Genomic DNA, 23,776 nt, shown 5'->3' on the forward strand with positions numbered 1-23,776 from the left:
TTATAAATAAAGTGGCCATGCACTGGGTGTATGTGTGCACTTTACAACCTTAATCAATTTCTGCAATGATCTGAGTCTGATGTCTCTTCTCAGCTTTCCTAGATCATCACTGCATTTGGAAATGAAAGTATCCATGCCCTGTTGGGCATGGGGAAGAGATTATTAGTTGAGCTGTATTTCAGTCATATTACCATCTCTGTTCCTCTTGGATTTCTTGTGGATCAGACAATAAGAAGTACACCCAGTGCTCAGCCATGACTGCTGAGAGCAGCATGGGGATTCTCAGCAATGCTGTACAGACAGAAGGAAATGTTTATCTGAACTCAGCAGGAAAACATTTGGTCACTAGTTTTGAAGGGCAAAGGCATGGAGGGGCTTGGAACAAACAAAGCTCTCAACCCCTCTTTTTTTTTGCCTCAGAATTAGAGGTGCTCCTTTTCCACCAGGTGCTGGGTTTGAGTTCTCCACATGCTCTGAAGGTGCTTCACCTAAAGTTGGAAAGGCACAATAGTTCATAGGAAAATTTCCCAGCCTTTCCAGCTGGATGTATATGACCTTATTGCTGTGACTTTCAAGACTGGATGGTCAACCACCTCTCTTACTTGCCTTTAAAAATCCTACCATGTTTCTACTTCAATTAATCTCGAAGTTGGCTTCCCAAGAAGAGGAAAGTATTACCTATAAATACTAAAACAGTTGAATTTCCTTGCTTTGCAAATAGTTTCAGAGCCAAGTTAAGGGCTGCCTGGAAACAAACCTGATTCTCCCCTTTCTGTGACAGGTTATTTCTTCTTGGGCAGAGAAGGTTGCTGTTGAAGTGAATGGCATTAATATTTTTTCAGTCACCTGGAAATGGAGAGAAAAACACAAAAAGGTAAAGATGGCAGTGGAGTGTTAAAGCTACATGAAAGGACAGAAGACACTTGGCTAGCTTGCAGAATTAACTGAGTCAATTGGCTGAGTGCCAAGACTGTGATTTTAGTATCTCAGGCTAAGAAGGGTATTGTTAACAGAAAGGATGTCATTTAAGAATGCAGATAAGGAATCCTATGTTTAGGAAAGTTTAGGAAAACTGCACTAACTGTAACTGTTTCTTGGTGAGCAGCCCCTGAGGTTCTGTGAAGTCCTTGCAGCAGCAAGGTCTGTGAGTGCCTATTGCTACCTCTGCATAAAAGCACATTTTTGACAAAAGAAATTTCATCACCCAGCCTTTCTTCTTCTTTAACAAAATAAGGGAAGTTTCACTGTAGTAATGTTAATGGCAGCAGGATTAATTCTAGGAAGTCTGGCAATGTTTCTTTTAAAATAGGTCATTTAGCAGAATAATGAAGAAGAGTTGAACACTGATTCTGTTTGCCAACCTTATCCTTATATTCCTGACTCAGACTTGACCAGGATGAGGACTGGGCTCTATACAGCCCTCAAGAGCATGAAAAAAAAAGTAGCGAGATTGTAAAGAGAAAAAAGTAAATAAGAGCTACTGGGAACCCCGGAGTGAGCTAGTGCTGTAAATCTTTCTATTTTCTTGATAAAGTTGGATGCTCTCTCTACTCTCCCTCCCTCCAGAGAAGTTCCTTTGTGTTTGGTATATTCAGGGTCTTAAGATAACTGCGAATTTGATTTTGGTGTATGTGAAAAAGTGGTTATTGTTGGTCATTACTGAAAATACCTCTTGAATTTTCCATGGTTAAATAACTATCAGAAAGCCACATTCAGGAATGACTATTACATAAATATGTGCTGATCTTAGAGGCCACCACTGGAGATGAAATTACATATGCCATGGTAGGCAATGTAAGACATTTTTCATGATCATTTAACCCATGAGTCAAAGAGATTTAGGATCAATAACTGAGCCTGAGGGTGTTTTCCAGAGCAGTGAATAAAATATGGGTCCATTCATATGGATCAAGGGAATATGATTCATTGATGTTTGTGATGATTAGAGATAAAAATTATTTTATGTCCTCTAGCTGACTGTTCTTTCCCCCCCGCAATATTTTCCATGTTGCAACAGAGTTCTTGCAGCCTGTCCTCCAGTTTTGGAAATCCTGCTTCTATTAGTCTGTTAAAAGAGTTGAAATCTTCCCAGTTGTAAACCTGTGCTTGACTTGAATCATCAGGCACTGCAGAACCATTTCCTGTGACTGCAGCAAAGATAAAAATTCCACACTGGTAGGAATAAACCGAAATTAGAGCAAAGAATTCCAGACAATTATGAGTCCTAACCCAAAATGTCGTTTGCTGCTAATATTTTTGCTTGGATCTATTTTTGATGGCTTGCTGGAGGGGCAGTGCTTCACACAGAAAGCCGAACTTGCCTATCAGAAACAACAATCCAAACGGAAAACATGACAAGAGCTGCACTGCAATTCCCCATGCAAATTTGCGCAACTCCGCAAGCAAGCGGCTCATTAGGTGCCTAGGTAGCTATCTGCTGACACGCTTCCTCAGCTGCCCTACGTGGGACTAGCAGAAGTGGACGGAATTAGTGGATTTGGGATGTGCCGTGAAGAAGCTTAGCGTGTAGTTTTGATTTAGGAGATGGAAAGAACCGGCTCGTAGAGGAGGTTATGCAGAGCAATCTCCTGCGCACCGTCGGAGCTCTGGCACGGCTGCCGAGGGGTCCGAGGGCCCCCTCCTCATCCCCGTGTCCCTGATGGAGCGCAGGAGCCTTCATCTCCCGACCTATAAAAGCCAGTCGAGGCCCCTGGTGGGGTTGGCCTGAGCTGGAGATGCCTCCCTGGAAGCAGGTACCTGCCCGCGCCCTCCGCAGTTGAGAGGGCTTGAGCCGAGGAGCAGGGGCTAAGCACCGACGCGGAGGTTGCGAGGTGACTTCGCCGCTGGCCGGGGTCCCCTCGCCGCCCCCCGAGAGCTGCTCCGCTCTCCCTGCGGCCGCGGGGGGGAGCCCGGCCCGGCGCCGCAGCCCGGGCGCACCCCGCCTCCCCAAGCCAGTTGCCAGCCGCAGCTGCTAGCGGCCGGGAGGCGCCGCCGACCGCTCGGCACGACTGCCCGGGCAGCGGCGCAGGCTGGCCGGGACTAGTCTGCTTGAGCAGCCTACAGCCGCTGCCTCTTCGTAGTAGGCACGAATCACCTCCCCCCTGCCCCCCGCGGCGGGGAGGGTCACCCCAGCGGAGCTCTCCTCTCCTCTCCTCCCTCCGCCCGCCCTCCTCCTCCGCCGCTGCACACCCCGAGGAAGGGCTTGTTTTCCTGCCTGGATGATGAATCTCTCCGCAAGGTCATCCCTGCCCGCGGCGTCCGCGCGTCCGCGGCTCCCCGGGCGCCGCCGCGGAGGTAAGGGGCGGGGGTAGCGAAGGGGTCGTAAGCACCTCCACACCTTCCCACCAGCAAGTTTTTTCAGCGCTGGAGAGGAGCGGGGTGGATGCGGGGGCAGGTGCCCGGCACGGCAGGGTGGCGAGGCGGGGGGCTGCCTCATCCGGCCGGCCTTGTCTGGCCCAGGGTGCTGGGTGGGCTGAGCCGTGCCCGTGAAGCGCGCCTCGAGGAGCCGGGGAGGGGGGGGGGCCGCTTGACCCCGCCACGCCAAGCGGACACCCAGGGGTGGGGGTGGCCGGGCCGGGTCAGCCCCAAAGGGGCCTCTCGGGTCCTCTGCTGGTTTTTACCGGCGCCTGGAAGCGGGCCGGGCTCCGCCGTGGCCGGAGCGCGGAAAACTTAAAAGCAAAAATAAAAAGAAGGTGTCCCCCCGCGCCCGAGCCGGGCTGGGGGGGATGCGCGGCGCGGTCACCACGGCAGCGGTGCGGTCGCCACGGCAACGTGGCGGCGGCCCGCGGCCGCGGTGTCGCAGCGCGGAAGGTGCCCCGGCGGTCGCCGCCGCGGGGGGCAGCCCAGGCCCCCCGCCGCCCTGGCGTAGCTTCACGGTGAAGGGGCGTCCTTCCGGCCCACCCCGCGCCCGCTTCTGCGGCCTCCCCCATGGCGAAGCCAGACGACGACAGGCGTGCAGACGTACCGATGGACCCCCTGACGGTTGCCTCCGAAGCCCGGGGCTTCCGAAACCGCGGTCTCGGGGGTGCTGAGCTGAGAGCGGGAGGGTGGTCCGCTCTGGTTGCGAGCTGGGGTGCACCTGGTGATGCTCCCCCGCGTTAGCGTTGCACAGCCAGTTCACTAGAGGCACGTTGAGCAACCTGGGTTGGGGTGTTAGGGCCAGTCATAAATCCCGGACGGGCCTTTTTGTTTGAACTGCTGAAGTCGGTGGCAAAACTGCAGATGATCTTGCCAGCTCCCAGTCTGTGACGTGTTGTCCACAGGTCAGCCTGGGTTTTGTGCCCCACACAGGCCTTTGCTTCATTAATACTTTTTTCCTTCATCCTTTTTATCTCAGGAGAAGCTAATAATGCTGCTGGTCGATTGATTTATTAGAGTCATAAGGAATTTTTACAATCCCATAGTCTAACCTCTTTCATGATATAAAGCACAGACTATTCTCCAATGAGTCTGAGGTCCAGCCCACCAGCCTCTTCAAACAGTCTTGATTTAATGATTTCCAATGATAGGGAATTAACTACATTCTTGGGTAACTGGCTCTGATCAATAATCTCCTTGTTAAATGTTTGCATCTTTTTTTCCACTTTGAACTTTTCTGACTTCATCTTCTAGCTACTGGATCTCGTAAAGTCTTTGTTAAATATCTATTTAGTTTCAGATCGTTTCTCTCTGCTCAAGTATTTAAGCGCAGTAATTGAATAGCCACTTAACATTGTCTCTGATGAGATAAATAGACTGGACTCCTTTGGTCTCTCCCTAGAACTCAGCTGCTCCCCAGGAGAAGGCTTGGCCAGTCTTCTCCAAGCCCCCACTGTTGTCTTCCTGGCCACCAGCACTGCACAGTGATTCCAGGAAGGCTCTCATTAATGTCACGTGTGGAGATAGTAATCTCATGCTCAGTATTCCCCTGTCTATTCTTCCAATGGTACGAACTTTTCTTTCCCACGGCTTCGCGGTGGGAACTTCTGTTAGTTCCCTGCATTTCTTTGTGAGCCAGGGTTTTCTCAGAAGCTGTTTGCTTTTCCTGTAAGGGGCATTTAAATTAAATCTTCCTACATACATAACTTTGGATCTGCCTATATTAAATGGACTTTTCCCTCCTCTTATCACTTCCAGGGAGTCTGCAGCTCAGAAATTATGATAGAGCTCTAGTGTTTCTCCCTTTAGAAGTCCGCTGACTTTTTTTCCTGGGACCTCCATGCTAAAACTATATTTCTTCTTCTTGGCAGTGTTGGTGCCAGATGACCTTAAAGTTATTTGAAGTTTACTGGGGAGAAATTATACTGAGTAATATACAAACTGCAAACTGAAAGTGATCATTACTGTGAATTGGTTTTATAACTGCTTTCATTCAGCTCTGCCTCGGAGTGTTGGTGAGAAAGAGATTTGCTTTCCTGTTTTAGAGAACTGTAAATTCCACTGCTGGGTATGACATCTAGGCTGATACATATATTGTCATAATATTGTGAATCTTTAACTTGAATTTTGTGAGTTTTACTTACACTGAAGTGTGCTTAAGCCTGAATTTAAAGCTCTCTTTAGAAAGCGCAGTGTCTGAGAGTATGGGCCAGTGGTGGTTGTTTTTGACAGGATATTGTCAGGTTTTCCAGTGGCATGTAGCAGACTGAAAGGATGAGACTGAGTAGTCTGAAGGCACCTGCTGTGGGAGATGGTACAAAATAATGAAGATGTTTGAAGTGGGCTTTTTGGTTGAGGTTGGCTTGGTTTGGTCTTTGGAGGGGGAGTGTTTTTTTTGTAACCACATTGACTTACCCTGTCTAAGAACTTAATGTCTGCTGAGGGAGGGTGATGTAAGAAAGGTCCAAAAATTAAAGATCTTGCCTGTACATGCAGACCATCATCCCATGAGGGAGGTAATTATCCTTGTCAGTAAGGTTTGTTTGCATGAATGAAGATAGCAGGTTTCAGCCTGTAGAATGACCTTTAGAATGTCTTCAAAGTGTTACAATTAAGAAAAAATACATTCTGGTCGTGTAATGACTTAAGTGTCAGGACAATGATATTTCTCAAAATTTCACACAGGCTTTTCTGTTTTCCTCCTCGAGTTCCTGAAAATATGTCTATATAAATGATTGCACTAAGTATAAATAGTGATGGATTAATGGGGTACCCTTAAAAGGTCTGAAAATCCTTACTGAGATCAGATATTGTGTCTGATTGAATAGAGTGACCCTATGAGCTCTAGAATTGTGGTGAATTTGCTATAGCTGGTGTCAGCATCTTAGTAATTGTTTATTATGCGTATAATTGTATATCCCGCCAACATGAAAGTTTACTACCCGGGAGGTAGCTTCCCCCATCAATTAAAACTTAGCTTCTGTCCCTCAAGCTGGGTTAGTTTCTCTGATTTTTTTTTTTTTTTTCTTTTTCTTTCAACCTATGCTTTCCCTTCTCAAGGTTGCATCTTTAACTCCTTTTGCAATCAGAAGAGCATGTATATCTTCATATCTTTCCATAGGGTGACTGGTCCCAAACATATCCATTCTTGAGTCACGATGACCATCCTGGGTCAGCCTAGCTTTATGAACTGTGGCTGTTAATTAATTTGACAAGGTCAGGACAGACAGACGGTAGTATTCTTATGAGTCTCAAACTTACAGTGTCAGCTGAAGACTGTTCAGCAAGTGCTGGGTTAGAGTTAGGTGGATTTCATTAGCAAAATATGTTGTCAGTAGTAAAATCTGTCAGTTTTGAGTACTACAACTATTACTGCCAACTTTATTTTTAACAGCATTAACTCCCTCTACCAGATGCAGTCAAAGGTAAGGAGAACCTGGTTATATTAAGAACAACATCCTGCATCTGATTTGTTTGTGAAATCATCACTAATGTAGGAGTAAGCTGCTCGTAGTCTTACAGCTACAGACAGAGCAAAATTTTGTAACTTGTATAACTGTGCTTCTAGCAACACATCGTTTCTTAATTTATAACACCTATACTAAAGGCAGAGATGGGATAAAGGCTGAATCTGTTGCCTTTGTGGATCCAAGAGCAAGCCTGGATTAACAGGTGAAACTAGATAATAACGTGTAAAGATTTCATAGCTGATAAAACCTTTATACCTGCCTTACAGAGTTATGAACTGTTTCTAATTGTGCAAAATTATTTTAAATTATTTTTGCCATTATTGTCAGTACTTTGATGTTATTTAGGAAGATTAGAAATGTAACAAAAGTAGTCCAGGATTGTTTCAGTATTAACCTCAGATACAACTTTGGTGCCCAGTTATGTAAGCATCGATACTATGTGACAAGATGTCTAAACTGATTCCATATTTCAGGGGTGTATTTATACAGTCCTAAAATTACATTCAGCCCTTTGAAAGCAACCGCGGGGCTGATGTGGGCCCCAGTGAAAATTAGTTTGACACTCCTGTCATATTTGGTCTTATACATTGGATCACTTAGGTAAACATCACCTTCTTGAGAGTCAAAACAAAGCAAAGATTCATAACATTTACTGTGGGAAAACAAGTTCTGTATATATTCTGAATAAAGTTAAATTACCTTCCAGTAGGAAAAGCTTTGAGAATTTATCTGAGTATGGTTTACTTTTGCAAACAGTAAAAGTAGAAAAGGGCTACATATATCTGTTTTATTATATACTTGGACCTTGAACTCAGTTATAGAAACAAAGACTTGCAGTGATTTAATTTTTAATCACAGATGATCAGTTACTTATTAGAGTTGAGTGATTTGTTTCTTGGAGTCCATGCCTAAGAATTTGCTTTTGTAAATTGGCAGCAGATCTGTAAGGGCAGGTGTGAGTAAATATGGAAAAAATGCAACACCAACACTTGGAACTCCATGCAGGGTGTGAGGGAGAAGGGAAAGGGCAAAGTGGAGACCAAAGGCGTAACAACTAGGGAACAACCTAGTACCATGTTGCCCCCCGGTTTGTCCTCTGTTATCAGTGGACACGTATTTCGGGAAAATAATCTAAGTGGAGGGAAGAATGCCAGCAGTCACAAATACTACAATAAGGCATGTCCACAGAGGACAGACTGAATTCTTCTTTTTTTCACCCATCTCTAACTCCATGATCCTGTGTTACAAAACCTAGGGGCAGGTAAGGAAGTTGTTACCACAGATCATATCAGCCAGACATCCAGGGAGATCCTGTTATTTTTGGAGTGATCCAGGAGCAACATAAACACACACCCCAGTCCTTTGTGGAACTATTAGTATCTGTACTACTAGCACCTCTGCATACCATTAGTATCTGTATCTAACATAGTGGAGACCAGCTCTAAGCTCAGACTCAAAGCTTGTATCACTTGCAAATGACCACAGTTCACTTTCCAAGCTAGGTTATATCACTGTCTAGCTTTGGAGATGAAAATACTCTGCTGAGTGGAAAAGAAATTTTTTTTAGAATGGGATCATAAGAAGAATGTATCCTGAGCTATTTCTTGTCCTCCGTCTCAGGCAACCTTCACAGTCACTACTAAGGAAGCAAACTCAAATGTGATAAAAGATAGGAAGCGCATTGCTAGATGGGAATCTTCTCTGCAGTCTGGTGAACTTCAGGTCCAGAAAGTGGCAGCATTGCTAAGTTTAATTCGTATTGTCTGTGTATTGACTGTAGTTACATAGTAATGATATAGGCACTCTTATGTGTGTGCCTATACATTAATGCACACACACAAATGGGGCAAGGGCGATGTTCTCTGAAGGGCTGGTAGTCTAGCAAAGTCTGGCAAGAGCTAACAAAGCTACCTCAGTAGTTCAGTAAGCTACAACTAGGTGTTTGTTCAACTGAAGCACATATGAGGACTGAGGTGACTAGTGTACAAAAGCTTGCTTGAAAAGAGCCTGCAATCAGAAGTAATGTATACTTATTGTCTGAAAAAAACAATACAAATATCATAGGCAGAAAGTGGTGGTTGAACATTCAGCTTTGGCAGGTCTTATTATTTGCCCTTTTGTCTCACCTTTTTTTTTTTTTTTTTTTCTGCTAAAAGGACCAGGTGTTTGAAATAGTCTTAAAAAGTAATCAGTGTATCCTTGAATTCTCTCTGTGACACCTGTTTCTTGAGATTGTGCTGTAGCTCAGTGATTATAATTAATATTGTCAGCTCTTCACAATCATGCAATTATTACTAGTTGCTGATTTGTCCCAAAAAATAGAATGGTTTGCTATGTGTATATGTATGCATATGTGGTTGGTTGTTTTTTGTTTTTGTTTTTTCTTTTGGAAAAATTGGACAAATATTGATTACAGTGATCGGGATCCGAGATTGCATTCTAGTGGTGAAATTTTTTTTTCCCGGTGATGCTTATGTGCAAATAACCCAAAAGCTCTGTTTTTAAAAGGCAAGTAAAAAAAAAAAACCCAAAAAAACAAAAAAGCAAAATGAAACAAAGTGCTGTGCAATTATTTTTATTGCTCTGCATGCAAAAATACAACAAGAACACAAAAAGACATGAACATTGTGCTACATTATGACTAATCTTAAAAGGATACTATAAAAAGCAATGGCTTTTCTCAATTGATGGCAGTGAAGTCAGTCAAGATTTAATTCAGAAATTTTCCAGTGGCTCCAGGGCCCCCTTTTTACATGCAAGACTAGAGAGGCTGCTCCATGGAAAAGTCACAAGAAATCTAAGAAAATCAGTCAAGGTGTTATTATGGCAACGACAGGAATTTCCAATGCGAGATAACAAAGCATCTGATGTTACCTTAAATTTGTGTAAAGAGGAGTCAATTCATTAACATTTGTGTACAAAACAAATAAAAATATTACGTGGTCAGGCATAGATTTCAGATGGATGGATTTGTCCTTTGGTGGGTGGAACAATAAAGGAAACAAACAGTAGACTGGTTACTAAGTTGATTTTACACAGTTCCGGGAAGAGGCAAGTGTTCCTGTTGGTAGAGGGTAGAGCCAGAGCGTGTTTTTTCTGGTACTGATGTGGGGTCTGTCAGCTCAGGGGTGAGCAGAGTCCTGTAACCTACAGCCAGACTGACTGAAAGTGATTTTCTACTCTTGGGCAGCCATTTTGCTGTAAAGAAACTGCAAAACACGTTGAAGTCCAAGGACTGGTGCTTTACCTTGGGTGTGATCTTAGTTCCACGAGTAGTGTGTCTGCCAAGTGCTCAGGGAATGGTCCTCCCCTTCTACAGGGCTCCATGTGACCAGGGAGAAATGCCAAAAGCAGGATCGAACAGCAGAGTACATCTGGAAAGTCAGTGGAATGGACTAGGCAGAAAGTCTGCTCACAAAGATTATGTGGACAGGGCATTTGCATTTTAGCAAGTCTCCATTTTCTTAGACTACTGGAGCTACAGTTCCAAGCAGATTTTAGGGTGTCCTCTGGGCACCAAGGAATGAAGTAGACATCACCAAGTCCGAACTTCAGAAACCAGAAAGGTGTAAAAGCCCTATAAGTCTTCCCAGCTCTGGTCTCCTAGAAGCAGTCTGGCTGCTGGGAAGTTATCTAGCCCTTAGGCTGGAAAAGGCTGAAGGATAATCAGCCCTTACTATTTAACAAACTAGAGGGTCACTATCATTAATGTCACTCTCCTTTCCCTGAAGCATCAGTTTCACAAAAAAACTTCGCACAGTTTAAAGACTTAGCTTTAGAGATGAGTCATTAGGAAAATGATAAAATACAATAAGCATACTGGGGGGTGGAGGAAGGGGTAGAAGTAATGTGATAAAATATTTGGCAGGAAGATGGTACTCTGAGAAGAGCTGTATGGAAACAAGATGACAGAATTATTCCACTCTGAAAGGCTGGTATTTCACAAGCGCTTAAAGTTTTATAACATTGCAGCACGCCACAGCATCTCCATATTCATTAAAAGAAAATGTTAATCCTCCCCTTGAGGTTAATAGTTAGGGACTATCTGTTAAAAGCCAGTGAATGGTCTATGAAGGTCTGCATAAGTTTATTAGAACCCAGATTTCTGCTCAAGCTAAGCAGTAGCCTTACAAGATCTCCTGTTTCAGCACTCTGAAAACTGACGTACCAGTTTCCATCCCGTCTGTAAGGACAGGTATCCCAGTTACAAATACAACCATGATAACATGTGACAATTTTTAGTTGCAGATTCAAAGGCATTTTCACAGAAAGGGTAAGTGAAGGGTCACCCCAGTCTGTGGTAGGGCAGAATAAAGTGAAGAGGCTTTTGAGCCCGTCTGCTGTTCAGTCCTTCAAATAAACCTGTTTATGCCATAAGCATGAGCACTGCTAATTGCAAATGTGCTTTCACCTACCTTAGCCAGGGGCTGAATAGACTTGGAAGACCCACACCTGCATGTGGTGACTTCAGGTCAGGACTGCACAGAATTTGTGCTGTTTATATCATACCTGAGAACATAGGGCTTGTAGTTTTGGCCATGTGCTGATGATGCTAGAAGTGCATGAGGGTGCACTGCAGACTGTGACTGAGGAGTAAAAGCTGTTCATTCATTTCCTGAGGAGTCAAGCAAGCTCCATCAGGATATGCAGGGAAAAATTTTAACAAATGGGTATTCCAGAAGGATTAACTTCATTAATTTAGCTGCTTTTGCTTTTGTCACTTAAGAATTAATCCAGCCTTTATTGATTGTTTAAGTTGTGATTAGCTCGATGCCTAAGAAATGGAAGGGACAAACAGTTTCCTCCTATATATAGCAGGCATAGAAACTAACAGAGAGATGGTCTTTCCTTCGGTGAGGGATCTTAACCTCCTGGCTGGGTTCAGTGTACACCTCAACTTAAAGGGGACAGGTCAAACCTCAAGTCATGGAGTCACTTTACACCATCCACAGTGCAATACAAGAAGATAATATCCTATCATAAGGCCTTCCCTCAGAAATACTCTTGTATTAAATGTTTAACTTTGAGAGTTGCTTCCAGCTGGACCATGCTTGGCCATTATTGCAGAAACATGTGCAGTTGATATTGGGAAATGGCAGAACAGTATTTATCCAGTTCTAAAGATGCTCTTAACATGAAGGACCTCAGGGGAATATTCCTTGGAAAATGTATTTTTATAATAAAATGACCTATTTTAGAATTACAATTTTCCATTCTGCAGGAGGCAGGAAGGTTGTAGGAGGCTTGCCAAAGAGATGGACAATAAGCAGGCTCTCACATGCTGCCTAACGAGAAGATGAGTGGACTGAATCTATTAGTAATATGGCACATGGGGTTTTTTTCAGCTAGGTTCCTGAATGCAGGCTATTTGTATATGTTACAACCAAATCAACATGCTTGCAGGAATGTGAGCAGATGTTCCTATCAGCAGCCAACCCAAACATGCAGATGACAGGGAGAGAGCCCACACAACGTCTGTTTGAGCTGCTCCTCAAAAGTCTTGGGAGAAGAAAATAGAGTAAAAGGAAGACAAAGCTAGTAATAGTTTTGTTAAGTATCCACCAAGAAAATATGCTTCAACTACATTGCATTTCCAATACTATGATCCGAAATAGTGAGCTGTGTAATGAGTGTTATTTGCTGTTACTCATCAGTTCCATCTGCACAGATGCTCCAAGACAACCCATGTGGTGTTGCTTCTCCAGTAGCAGAGCCTGCCTTCTGGTGACTAATGAATCACACCTACTCAGCCTCAGTTTGTCTCATCTTTTGCCCATTGAAACCTTTCTTCTTTTTCATGTGATTTATCATCTAACTTCAGCAATTAAATTAGTCTTTAACCACCACATGAGTTCAACTAGTTGGCAATCAAAGCCACACCTATTATTGTTAAATCACATTGATGCCAGTAGCTAACATGCTGCTCAGAAGAAAAAACTTAATTTTAGAAGGATGAAATTTGACCCTGCAATTAAAGGCTGTAATTCCTGTGATGCAACCCCATCAAATGGACCTGCCAGAGGTATCCAACCAGAAGTAATAAATTGATAGGAAATTACTCCAAACATCATAGTCGCCATTCTGACGTGAAGCCAAATGACATCATCCTTTCAGCCATCCAATCTTAGGCAGCTGATTCAGAATGAATTTAGGGCAGATGAAGTAGAGATCAATGGACAGAATATTGAGCCATGGTACTTAATCCAGCCAGTAGCATGACCTTTGTAATCCTAGTCTGTCACAGTCTTTGGTGATGGTCCTGAAATACTCCTGGCTTGTACACAGCAATGGCGCCACCCTAAACAGCAGATAGCGATGCTAATGAACTCCCAAGAGTTAAAAGTTTTACCAGTGGCTTCTGCAAGTCCAGAACCTGACTCCAATATGCTTTGCATAGATGCGGTGCACTGTGCAGAAGGATTTCAAGCCCAAAGTTTTCTATGCAATGGTTTGTTGCAATATCATTCCATTTAAGAAAGACCAGAGTGGTAGAAAGTTTGCAAAGAAAAAGATACTGAATAGGTCTTGTCATGACCTTCTCAGTTCTGTGTCTGACTGCAGAAAGGGGATTTATGATCACTTTCATGCAGTCTTCCTGATGCTTCTTTGAACCTTTTTTTTGAGTGGTTAATGATTCAACTTCTCCTTATATCTTGAATGGAAATGTGAGCGTAAAAGTTCCTATTTTCTAATAGACCATATGGTGGCTCTCAGTAAGCTTTTTTATGGTGGATTTCACAGAATCACAGAATGGACTGGGTTGGAAAAGACCTCAGAGATCATCAAGTCCAACCCTTGGTCCAACTCTAGTCTGTTTACTAGATCATGGCACTAAGTGCCATGTCCAATCTCAGTTTAAAAACCTCCAGGGACGGCGAGTCCACCACCTCCCTGGGCAGGCCATTCCAATGCCTGACCACTCTCTCTGTCAAGAATTTCTTTCTAATATCCAGCCTAAATTTCCCCTGGCAGAGTTTAAGCCCATGCCCCCTTGTCCTATTGCTAACTGCCTGGGAGAAGAGACCAATCCCCACCTGGCTATAACTTCCCTGCAGGTAGTTATAGAGAGTGATGAGGTCACCTCTAAGCCTCCTCTTCTCCAGACTAAATAACCCCAGCTCCCTCAGCCTCTCCCCATAGGTCTTATGTTCAAGTCCCTTCACCAGTCTTGTTGCTCTTCTCTGGACCTGCTCCAGCACTTCAATGTCTTTCCTGAACTGAGGGGCCCAGAACTGAACACAATACTCCAGGTGTGGCCTCACCAATGCAGAGTACAGGGGAAGGATCACTTCCCTTGTCCTGCTGACCACGCTATTTTTGATAGAGGACAGGATACCATTGGCCTTCTTGGCCACCTGGGCACACTGATGGCTCCTGTTGAGCTTCCTGTCAATTAGTACCCCCAGGTCCCTTTCTGTCTGACTGCTCTCCAGCCACTCTGCGCCCAGCCTGTAGCGCTGCAGGGGGTTGTTGTGACCAAAGTGCAGCACCTGGCACTTGGCCTTATTGAACTTCATCCCATTGGAATCAGCCCATTTTTCCAGTCTATCCAGATCCCTCTGCAGAGCCCTCCTGCTTTCCAGCAGGTCGACACTCCCTCCCAACTTGGTGTCATCAGCAAATTTGCTGATGATGGTCTCAATCCCCTCATCTAAATCATCAATAAAGATGTTAAATAGGACTGGACCCAACATCGACCCCTGGGGAACACCACTAGTGACTGGCCGCCAGCTAGATGCAGCCCCATTCACCAGCTCTCTCTGGGCCCGGCCCTCCAGCCAGTTCTTAACCCAGCGTAGAGTACACTTGTCCAAGCCATGGGCTACCAGCTTTTGCAGGAGTATATTATGGGAGACAGCGTCAAAGGCCTTAAAGACACAGTTAAATTTGTCTTGACGTGGAACAGTTAACTTAGTTTTTGAGAGCATTTCGAAGAAATATGCATGAAAATATAGATTACTCTTTGAATTAATGCAATATTCTTCCATCTCTCCTTCCTCCTCTCGAAGTCTGCCTTTGTGTGCTGTATGTGGAATTCCATCCATAAGCTCCTGAGCTGAGCTCCATGACCAGAACTTAACTGATAAATTTCCTGTAGTCACCTAGTCTTGATTTGAAATTCTTCACTGCTGACAGTTGAAGCAGTTCATCAGTCATATACACTTAATGACTAATTCTGTCTTTCTTAAGAGAGGATTTCCTGTTTGTGGTTGAAAAGAGGGCAGTATTCGGGAAAATGCGCATTTGCCTTCTGCACATATGCATTTTTTAATGAAGTCTATTTGCTTTCCTTTTTTTGCTTCTTATGTCCCTATTCACAAAAAAAAATGCTTTCTGTATAGCCAGAGAACAGCTTTTTTGAACAGTGTTTGCTCTTAGTCACCCATTGAAAGACAGAGATCTAAGAGACTACCAAAAAAAAAAAAAAAAGAAAATGGAAAAAATACTCATCAGAGGCTTAGAAAGGCAGAGTGATGCTTACGATGTTCAAGCTGAACATTCAATGTGAAGATAGCAAGAGGTATGAACATGGTCACCATCACAAATACTTAGTGGCAAAACTGTCTTTCAAAAAGATTATGGTGCAAAACATGATTTTAAGACATCCATTTGTGAACAACTTCCTGGCCTTGAGCTATATGAAGCTGTGAAATGGTCTGGCAAGGAGCAAGGAGACAGATGGGAAATCAGTGCTGGAAGAGCATTCAAGCCTAGTTCCAGGAGGCAGAGGGCCAACAAATTTCTGTATCACATAGACCAACCAACTTACTTTCTCCTGCATGTCCTCTTTTTTCTTTATTCTTTTATTATTTTTTCGTCGTTGTTTTTTTATTTTATTTTATTTTAAAGACCAGCTTTCCCCTTTTCCCCTTAGCTTCTTATGCTTTCTTACCCAGCCAGAATTCACTCAGCAGGTGTAGAGACAGGTCAGCCTCATAAATAGAATAAAGTCATTGAGTCCATGCGGGAGAAGGCCAGTGTTCCCAGAATCAGCATTTACCCTCATTCTCCAGTTTTGTGGGAGAAACTTAGGACTGAGGCACACTAGCCTTGAGCTGCAACGGCTGAGCAACTTGACCTAGTTGCTTCCCAGAAAGAAGACCGGGGGTTAATGAATTGCCACTAATTGCAGCTTTTCCCTTAAAATAAAGGGCAAAGCCCCCACACGCTAGGGGAAAAGAGCATGTTTTCTGTCCTCCTAGGAAAGGAAAAGGGTGGGAGTTTTGAAGTGGTGATGGAGGATCATCCAGCCCATCTGCAGTGCTAACCAAACATCTGTCTCTCTTGAGCCACCTCCCATGGCAGTCTGCATTTGCAAAAATGTTTTTCTCCTGTTGACTTGGAGTAGAACAAATGCAACAGTTTTCCTGTGGCTGCCCATGCCTGGTGTTTAGAGTTGTTAATAAATAGATGAGGGAGCAGAGCAAACAGAGCTGAGGTAGTGGGGACCAAGCTATAGCAGAGCTAATCTGGACTGTGCTGACCAGCAGCTGAGCAGAGATGGAGGGGAAGGTTCAGGCTCCGCCCTTAGTGACAGACAAGTCTCTTGAAGTGGGGCCTGAGTTTTTTATAATATGGTTATACAAGGAACACCTGATAAAGTGCTTTCAGTTTCTCAGCTCTATAGCTTGGACTTGCTTGATCTTTTGATGCAATCTGCCTCTCTGCCCACATACTTCTTCCATTCATTTGTGATCTGCTCTAGGTTCCCTTGCTCAAGCACACAGGCTTGTTTATAGGAAGGGTCATTCAGAACAAATTGCCGTGCTCTGTGCAAAAGAAGCAGCTCACCTGTAAGAAGAAAAAAAAAAAACAAAAAACAAAAAACAGTTGAGTGGAGTTGCTTGCTCAATATCTCATTGCCTGCTGCCCTGTTCACACTGGATGTCCTCCTATGTGTTGTCAAATGTTCATAGCCCATCCAGTCCTATATCTTGCCCGAACTTTCAGAAGAGCAAGAGCATTAACAGAGCCGTTTTCAAAAGTGCTTACCTCTTTTGTGTCAACGCTTACAGATCTGCAGTGGTTTGCAAGGACTTTTCTTGGGTGGATGGCCTTCCTAGATCAGTGACATTCTTTGCTTGTTCAGCTTTAAGGTAGTGGTTTTGGGGTTTTGTGTTTTTGATATTTTTTTGTCTTCAGAAATGCTGGCAGCAGCATATTCTGTATGCTTGTTTGGTTTTCTAACTTGTGCTTTAACACAGGTACCAGTCTGCTTTGCCTCTTTATAGATTCAGGACTTGCTGTATATCAGTAAGCCAGTGAGAGGACACCCCTTTTAATATTTTCTGGTGATGTTTCAAAGGTAGGTCTCTGAAGATTCCTCATTATTGCGAAGAGTTTTTTGCAGAAGATGGCATGTAGAAGAAAGGTTCTGTAGTTAAATCACTGGCATGAGACAATGTCTGTGACACAATTTTCTCTCTGATCTTCAGCTGTATTAGCTTCTGAAGAAGAGGCAGAAAAATACCAGTTTCTATCTCTGCTCTGTATCTTGCCTGCTTCAGCTGTGAATGTTTGGTATCTCTATGCTCACATGTAGCATCCAGCAAAATGGCAGAATATGTTACGGCCTCTGGCATTTCTTGGTTAAGAAGAGGAACAAAAGGAATTGTATTTTCAAAAATATTGAGCAACTTTTAGCTCCCACTGGCTTTGCTGGTATTTCTGATTATTCAGCACTTTTGAGAATCAGACTTCTTTGATTTAAGTGCCTAGCTTTAGTCACCCAGATTAGGCTGGATGCCTGTCTTTACATTAGCATATATAACATTTTATATATATATATATATATGTCTGTCTGTCTGCAGTCACATATGTATGCATAGCTTGTGGTAATGAAAATTGTATCCATAAATAGGATGCCAATAAAAATATGTTGTGGTAGGAAGCCTACTGTGCGTCTACAGCTGTCAGATGACTGGTTGAAGTACCTAGCACTTATCTTCACGAAGGTCCTATGTGGAAATAAACCATCTTGTCTGAATTTTCATCCTGGCTCTAAGGGTGCCACGTGTTCTCTCACTCCTTCAAGTATGCCTCTGTGCATGAGGCATCTATGTTCAGTGCAAGTCTAGTAATTAAGCCCTAAGCTGTGAATGATCGTTTTTCACGGCCTGCCAGCTTCCACTCTGGCTGACTTTGACACAAGGACAAAGCCATCGTGCAGCCCCACTTGCTCACAGCTCTGCTCCAGCAAGGTACAGCCTGACCTCAGCTCACTTCTAAGATTTGCAGGTTAAATATGCTGGCAGCTTGAGCAAGGGCAGCTAGAACTGCTCTGAAGAGGAATAAAACAGAACACAGCCTGAGCTGAGGGGCTGGGCATTAGGTGATAAACCCTGTAATTGCTTGTGGCTGCCACATCTCTCTCTCATTTGTTTTTGTGGGAGTTTTTTTGTTTTTTTGTTGTTTTTTGTTGCTGTTGGGTTTTGTGTGTTTTTTGTTTGTTTTGGTGCTGTTGTTTTAATGCCTGGGGACATGTTTTGCTCTCCTACCATGAAGCAGCTTTGTGTAGCTTGAGAAGCTTGTAGCTCTACCATACACAAAGGTGAGCTGATGGGATAGATGACACGGTGAGTGCTGGTCATGCTGCCCCTGGGGCTGTCTGGTTTGGCCAGGTGCTTGAGGCAGCTAGTTTCAGTAAACCTTAGACTTTGTTAAACCCAGATGTGATATATCTTGTTTGAGCTGCCATTTTAATTAATGATAATTATATTAATTAACCAATTTGGCAATCATCCTGCGGGACAGTGATTCAAGTAAAATTTGATGTTTTTTTACCGGTGCCTCCCTCACAGTGTGAGCTGTTTCAGTCACCTAATAAATGGAAATGTAAATATCCCTGGCTTAAATGCAGAAGAAATGAGGAGAAGAGGTATGCCCAGTGTTAGGCTCAGTATAAACTTGGAACCCTAGCTCTGGAAGATCCCAGCCCTCAACAGGAGCGAGAATGTCACATTAGCTGGTGTAAGCAGCTTGCAGAAGCCCAGGGTACATACCAAACTTTTTGTATTGGTAAGGCAGAGGTTCAGGGTATGGATACAGCTGTAACCATATCACCACAGGCAAAGTTTTGACTTATGATGAATTCATTAATTGACTCCCGCTATTATTATTAGGTTTGAAAGGGTTTACAAAATAAGACATGCTGTGTCTCTGTTTCTAACACATTTAATTAAACTGATTTCCAGATTTTACATTACTGTCTCATAAATATTTGCCATCTTGAGAAAGTGTTTCTGGTTTTAGTTTGGTCTAGACACAGATGGGGCTTCCCAAGTCTCAGGCACTATTAAGGATTTGTCTTATAAGCACTGTGATTTTTAAGAATTTGGAAGCCAAGAATGTAATTATTCTTAAGCCTATGAAAATCCACATTTAAACCATCATATAAAAAGCTGCAGGCAGTTGTTGGGGCTGGAAGGATGGAAGCATATTGAATCTAAGGATAAAATTACGTGCTTTAAATAAGCCATTGTTAGGAGATAATACTAATGGAAGAGACGATGGTTCCTGTGATTGTTAGCATGAGAGATTTTTACACCCCTGGGCTGCCGGCAAGGGCAATTCTGAAAAGCTATTACCATCAGACACCTGTGGGATAGACTGCAAATAACAAGTTGTTCCCAAAATATGCTGTTGTACAGCACAGCTGTTGGTGTTTTTCTTTGCTGCAGGAAGGCGGAGGTGTTGAGAGAGTGACTTGGTGAGGTGGCTTCTTCACCAAGGGAAAGCACTGCACTTGCTTTGTTCAAGCACATCTGTGTGATGGATGGAGAGGACTTAAGGAGCTTTTCTTTGTCCTGAAGAGCTCTCTGGTTATAGAGGGAATTTCAGAACTCAAAGTTAGGTGAAGTTTGGGGGTTGATTTTTACCAATGCTGAAATGGTATCTATGCCAATACCTCGTTTTCTCAAGCCAAGAGCCAGAAAAGTAGTAAGTTTCTCTCAGTTTTACCTGATCAAATACGCAGCATTGGCAGTTGCAGTCATCTGGGAGGTTTCTCAGATATGTCTTTCAATGATCTGTCCGCTCTGGGTGGAGATTGAAGAAGAAACGGTGTGGTTTACAGGTATAATATTTTACAAACATGTTCCTATCTAGCACTTGCCTTCATTAGCGGCGAGTGGCTGGAAGCCCTCACACAGCTGCAGTGCTGTGTATGTGGTTAGGCTGTCCATCATCTCTGGATAGAAAGCATGATAGTGTCACTGACTATCTGCAGTAAGTAACAACTGTCATTTTTCCTGGCTTTGCAAGGTATCATTTGGGATGTGTCATCCTGTTCCTAGTTGGTTAGCACCTTCTGCCTCCCCATGCAGTACTCCACATGAAGTACATCAGTTAAAAAAAAATAACGAATGAGGTGCTGGTCCCTGGTTTGGTCCAATTCCATTAGGGTCAGCATTCAAAAAAATAAAGTGTATAGCCTCAAGTAAAGAAAAAGAAGAGTCTGAGACTGAGATTACAGTTTTTCATGTAACAGTCCCACCAAAGTCATATTGTAAGCTTGTGTGACTTGGGGTGAGCAGGCTAGAGTCCTTCACTGGATGTACAGATTTGAGTCATTGCCCTCAAAAGAGCATTTACCAGAGTTGTAAAGACACCACTGAATTGCTCCGATTTTATCTCAACACTGAAGGCTTCCAACCTGCAGCCATTTGGTTTCCTGCAGAGCCTCAATACATCAGACAAAAAGTGGCCCAGCACACAGCGCTTCCTCTTGTGTTTTTTTGAGAAGGTGTTTAGCAGGAGGTGGTTTACTAAGGAGATTATTTTGTTCTTTTTACTGGTCTTATTGTCAATGACAGATAGCAGCAGAGCAAAGTGAGAGCGTGAAGGAACAGGAAGCAACTGCTGAGGTGGCAGCAGGAAGAAGGCAATATATTTTTAACTGTTTTTTTCTTTAAAAAAAGAGCTGCGGTGATAGCTGTTTCAGTTGCCAGCCTCTTTATTCACATTAGTTGTGTTTCTGATAGCCAAGGGGCAAGAGAAGACGTGGTGAGATCATCATCGTGCCTTTCTTAGATTAATCACACGCTATGGCAAATTTCTGCTACAGTAATGACTGGTTAGGTACTGCATCCTTCTTCTCTAATTACATGCCATTTGGCGTAGTTGTTTTCTGTTAGGATAACACCTGTAAATGAGAATGGATATGTCTTTTGCCAGGTGCCTGTTATGTATAAAACTATTGCCTTCTCTAATATTGAGCCTAGGGTCTTCACTAGATTAATGTGATACATGAGAAGAACATTTTTAAGATGGTGCATGAGAGTTTAAAATCATAGTTGGTTTTTACCTTATGCAAAAGATATTCCCTCTGTTATCGGGCACCAATAACATGGTTCCTCAGCAGCAAATCATGCCCGATTAACTAGGGTGCTACGACTGCTACTGGGGTTGCTTCAATCGTATGATGAGTGTTCGCATTCAGTGCAGGAAATTTGCTTTTGAGGATCTGCAAGCATGTTAGAAGTAGATAACATCCTTTGTCCCATAGAGCCACCCTTTCCAAGACACAGCTACTCAGCAGTAGTTCTGTTTTTCTGACCACACAAAATGTGGTTTTGGTCTTGGTCCAGCTTCCAGTGGATGAATATCCACATAAACCTCACCATTCTGGTTGCTGTTAGTTGACTGGGAGTCTTAGCGGAGAAAGCAAGAATTCCATGGCCATTGAGCCAGCGTTATCCTTTCACCTCTAAATAGGATCACTCTGCTTTATAATGAAATCATATGGGCATTGCTGTGTAGGAAAAAGGTATTTATTGTTGGCCATTGTTAAGCTGCTCTCTCAAAATACAGGGCTTTTGTTTGCCAGCTGTTGACATTCAAATACATTCAGTTGCATGAAATGCATTAATGAGGGGTTAGATTTCACTACACTTTTGTCAGACAGAAAAGCATAGCAGGATAGATAAAGAATGAATTTCCCATTTGGTTGACGGACAGTTATGTTGCTTTCAACATCAAACATGAAAGCAGTGTTTGAAAGGTCCATACCACCCTCCTGTTCAAATGCCTCAAACACCACTTCTTGTTTTTACTCAATAATAAGCTGAAGAAAAATAACATGGCAGTGAGCTCTGTGAAACAGAGTCACCTGCCTGATGTGGACAGCAGGTTGCTGGTTTCCTCTCATGTGCACGTCAGAAGCATGTACACAGATGTTCCTCCTGAAATGTGGCTTACCCTTGAAGTCCAGCTGCATTTCCTTAGAAGCTGCTTCCAATTTCATATACTGAAATAAAAAAATAAATTAAAACCAAACAAACAAAAAACACAAATACAGGTCCCTGTGGGTTTTGTCTACATGTCACATACCCTCTAGGGTGGACAGGGATATGAGGTAGGATGTCACTGTAGCTTATGCAACTGTTATAGCTGGCTGCCAGTTGCTGTAGTTGTTGTTTGATTTGGCTGTTTTCATAAAACCATTTATCCTTCCTTTTCACCTTGGAGAAGAAACACTGCCAGGCTCTTGGTGGTGTTCTGCAGCAAGCCTGATGTTCAGCAGGGACTTTCACATACTTAAATGCCTTGCTGAAGAAAGCCTTTTTACAGGGCGCTGCAACCCTGGGAGCAGGCGTGCAAAGAGAGAGTCTGTCTGTAGTCCTGTGCTGCAGACCGAGACCCCTCTCTGCTGTTGGAGACAATACTCGGGAGCATGGCGGAGCACAAACTGAGGGGGAAAGTAGAGGAGCTGGACGGGGACATGGGGCAGAGCAGGGGACGGTGTGGGGAGGAGGGTGTGGAGGTGGTGCATGCAGAAGCAGGGTTTAGGCTGGCACCCAGCCTTCCTGTGGTTCCTCCCTGCAACACCCCGCTCTGACCATGCATGGGGCTCCTTTGGGAGGTCCTAGAGGCTGCAATTATGTGAGGATCTTGGCTTCCCATGGTAAAGGCTTTTAATCCTTGGAAAGGACGTGAGCTTGAAAGCTCTTATCTTCAAGGGCAACAGATGATGCCACAAATTCTTAATCAGGATTTTCAATCTCCTTTCCAAATGTTGATTTCTAGCAATCTTCTTGAGACTATACTTTCTACTGCTTTTAAATATTGGTATTCCCTTCTTTAAAAAGTGTTCGAGCACAGATCAACTCTATTTTCCTACTGGAAACCTGAAAGAGTTTTGCAAAACCAGGGTGCACCCATAAAATGGCACTGCATCTTACCCTTGACTTTTCACCAGATTTTCCTCCATCTATTGCCATTACAAAGCAAGGACAAGCAGAGCCTGACATTTTTCTTAAGTACTTACCCTGTGTTTTTCCCTTTGGACTTATAACCCATAACTCAGTTCTGATAAAGTGAATCAGCAGAGGACAGTCAAAATCAAACCACTGCATACAGTCACGCACTTTGCATAACGCCTGCACGGAGGCTGCTGCAGCCTCGTGGTGTTGAACTTACCGCTTCTTCCATCTACCTCCCCATCTGTCCCTGGCACGGGTCCCTATGGTGTCAGCAGGTGTGACTGGTAATAATGTGCTGTCCCCAGGTGTTGGAGTGGAAGTGGGACTTTGTACACCTTCTTCTTGAAATGCCATCCCCATCTTTTGGGGGAACCACATGTATGCAAGGTGCCTGTGGGCAGCCCCTGTTGCCTCTTGCTACATGGTTGTAGCATAAGAGTCTGTCTCCTATCAGCGTCCCAAAGCACACCAACAGATGGAAGCTGTGTATCTTGTACCTTACCTCTTCAGGCAACCTCTTTTGTATTTTGGTGAATATGTCCTTGGTTTGTGCTGTCCTTCATTTGTAGTGTCAGCCTTCTGTGCCACAGATGATTAGGAGAAAATAACCCATGAATCAAGTTTTTCACAAACAAACAATAACAAACACCCTTTGACACTAAAAAGAGGAAGTCACAGCATTTACAGAGAGAAACAACTTAATGAGCTGGGGGGGGCGGGGAAGGGGGGGAACACACACACACGAAA

General features: G+C 43.6%; 1 protein-coding gene across 2 annotated transcripts in view; it reads left to right on the forward strand.

Moving 5' to 3' along the window:
* The first annotated feature begins 2,496 nt into the window (after window positions 1–2,496).
* The window catches only part of GPRIN3 (GPRIN family member 3), a 34,192-nt gene continuing 12,912 nt past the window's right edge, over window positions 2,497–23,776 (forward strand). The window contains exon 1 of one of the 2 annotated variants that reach the window (XM_082050795.1): window positions 2,497–2,753. The gene's annotated coding sequence lies outside the window, so the exon portion shown is untranslated. Of the gene's footprint in view, window positions 2,754–3,048; window positions 3,295–23,776 lie in introns of those variants that run through there. The other variant, XM_082050794.1, reaches the window with a different exon arrangement.

Source organism: Streptopelia decaocto (genome assembly GCF_964273445.1).
Source record: "Streptopelia decaocto genome assembly, chromosome: 4".
NCBI classification, from domain to species: Eukaryota; Metazoa; Chordata; class Aves; order Columbiformes; family Columbidae; genus Streptopelia; species Streptopelia decaocto.